We start from the raw sequence: 3161 nt of genomic DNA on the forward strand, positions 1-3161 counted from the left end.
TTTTCATAAGGACAACGACAAGTTTGCTGTCAGACGACAATAGAATGTTCATGATGTCACTGCGACAACCGTCTGTAGACACGTCGATAGACCAACGGTAAACCAGCCTTTAGAAAGATATGTACAAGCCATCAGGAATGGCTACTTCCTTTCCTTACCTCTCTCATCCAGTCGCTTCCCTCCCATTCATTTCACCCTTATGTGGTGGGAAACCGGCGTCCCTGCGAGGAGCCGTCATGGCCACCCTGTCTCGTCTCTGGTGTCCTGACTGGCTTCCTCAGTCACTGATGCATCATACAGCAGGCAAAGTCAAGGGCAACCCACCCCTATCCTGCCCGTCTCTAAGGCAACACAAATGACATGCATGCACATACACAAAGACAGCATAGGCCGCACACACACAGAGAGACAGCGCACCACACACAGATGAAAGCACACACACACAGAGACAGCGCACCACACACAGATGAAAGCACACACACAGAGAGACAGCGCACCACACACAGATGACAGCACACACACAGAGAGACAGCGCACCAACACACAGGATGACAGCACAGCACACAGAGAGACAGGCGCACCACACACAGATGAAAGCACACCACACAAGAAAGGAACACCCAGATACACACAAGACAGCGCACACACAGATGACAGCACACACAACCAGAGAGACAGGCACCACACACAGAATGAAGCAACACCACAAGGACAAGGACGCACCACCGCGATAAAGCAACACAGGGACAGCGCACCAACGATGACAGCACACACACAGAGAGACAGCGCAACCCACACAGAATACAGCAACACAACAGAGGAGAAAGCGCGCACCACAACACAGATGACAAGCAACACACACGAGAGACGCGCACCACACGAACAAGATGAACAGCACACACACGAGAGACAGCTGCACCAGCAACCACGATGACAGCCACACACAGAAGGAGACAGCGACCAACACAGATGCACAAACACGAGAGACAGCGCACCACACATCAGATGACGAGCACACACACAAGTAGACAAAGCGCACCCACACAGATGAACAGCACACACACAGAGAGACGGCGCAGCCACAACACAGATGCACACAGCACAGGACAGCCACACACCAGAGAGACAGCGCAACAAACAGACAAGCACCCAAGCAGCGCACCGACCAGATGACCAGCAACAACACAGAGAGCACGCAACCACGATAACCACAAGCGAGCCACAATGACAGCACCAACAATTATATGCTCAGTCTCTCAATCAGTCATATCCACTCTTGCTGTGCATCTTAGTTGGTCAAAACTTCAAAAGGTCAATGATTTCAAACTTGGAAGGAATAGCTGATTTAGGTAGCGAAATAGCTTACCATACGAATTGGTGCTTCTCACCATCTTTTTTCTAAATTGACCTTGTGTTATCACCGAGTGGTTTCAATCTGTCCATGTTGACTTGGTGTATAACGTAGTGCTGAGGTGTGTGTTGAGTAGAGTGGTGCTGTGCTGTGTTCGGTGACTTTTGCCTCGTGCATGACCTCTGACCTGGCTGAGCCGTCACTGGAGGAACATACATTAGAGTATCCACTAAAGCCTTGCTCACACTGCGAACCTCGATGCTCCAATCAGTTTTGTTTTTCAAATCCGTTTTGGAATATTGACTTTCCAAACAGCAAGTTACAAGTGACCAAAACGGATTTGTGTGTGTTCAGACAGCAGTCAGTAGTCATGAAGGGTGTGTGCGCGCAGTGGTGTATGCTAATCGGTGTTGGTGCTCATGCTTCCTGTCACTCAGAAGTTATGTAGCAAGCTAAGGTGACCAATACAATGCCTAATATGGATGTTTCCCAGTTGTTTTGAATGCTCAAAATCATAGTATAAGAAGAACACCTCTTTCAAAGCCTCAATGGATAAGTTGATCCAACTTTCAAAACAAGTCTTTTTTGATAAGGCACAGCAGTCAACTAGCTAGCTGTGTAGCGTTCTAGCGAATTCACTCATTTGTTTGTGAACGATTAACAGGCTAGTTAGCTACCACATGTCAAACTGTCAACAGAGTAGCTAGTAAGCAACAAGATATGCCAAATAACATTCTAAAAACCACTTTAGGGCAAATAAATCAGATTTGACCATTCAGACACAAGTCGTATGGCCAGGAATCAGATTTGTAACTGACTTCAAACCACCTACGAAGGTGATTTCAAATGTGGCTTGAAATTTTGAACAGCTTTTTGGCTGTTCAGACTGCAGGAAAAAGAACAGATTCGGACCAGTTCGAAACAGTATGAAAATGCACGGACTCATACCGTAAGTCACTCTGAATGAGAGCGTCTGTTAAATGACTTAAATGTGTTGCTTGCGTGCGTGTTTGTGTGTCTTGCCGGAGGAGTGGTTGATTAAATAAGCTTTAGAACACGGCTGATCTCATGGCTCAGCCTTCTGAGCCGCATCCTCGTGTGTGTGTTCCTTCTGTCCGAGGCACCTCTCCGGAACACTTGATGGGGGAACATAATGACCCAAGCAAATGGAAAAAGAGATATGAGATAAAGAGATAGATTGGGAGCTGAAAGAGAGAGAAAGATGGGGGTTTGTTGGCACCCCTTGCAGAGCTTATAAAGAGAGAAATGCAGACGGGCAGAGACAAGTTGACACACACACACACACACACACACACACACGCACACTCACGTCATTACACACAATAATAAAGGCACAAATCAACTTTAACTAAGACAATCATGCAAACACCACACTGCCCATAGGTAGAAACAAATGTGACTGCCACACACGCACTCACACACCACACGCATACACACCTGAGGGTCCCTGGGTGGGTGGATTAGTTGGAACTTGGCGGGGGAGACAGAGACAGCGTGCTTATCCTCCCCCTTCCCCCTTCCCCCCGTCCTTCTTCTCTTCCTCCCCTCCTCCCTCCCTTCTCTCCCCTTCTCCCTCCCCTTCTCCCAACTTGATACTGGAGTCAAAGGTATAGGAGGGGAGGTTTGGGGGAGAGAAGGAGGGAGGGTGAAGTGGATTGGCCAGTGATGAGGAGAGGAGAGGAGAGAGGTGTGTAGGAGGGACGAGGAGGATGAGGGGTTTATATTGTACCATTCCTCATTGAACACCCGAACCTGCGCCCCGAGGCAGGCGAGAAGAGTGGGCGTGGGT

The 3161-nt window shown here is 48.5% G+C and overlaps 1 protein-coding gene across 1 annotated transcript in view; it reads left to right on the forward strand.

Annotated features, from left to right (window-relative positions):
- The window catches only part of LOC111977292 (sterile alpha motif domain-containing protein 11-like), a 72861-nt gene that overhangs the window by 56995 nt on the left and 12705 nt on the right, over nt 1-3161 (forward strand). The gene's annotated exons all lie outside the window — the stretch shown is intronic.

This window comes from Salvelinus sp. IW2-2015, linkage group LG17 (assembly GCF_002910315.2).
Source record: "Salvelinus sp. IW2-2015 linkage group LG17, ASM291031v2, whole genome shotgun sequence".
Classification (NCBI taxonomy): Eukaryota; Metazoa; Chordata; class Actinopteri; order Salmoniformes; family Salmonidae; genus Salvelinus; species Salvelinus sp. IW2-2015.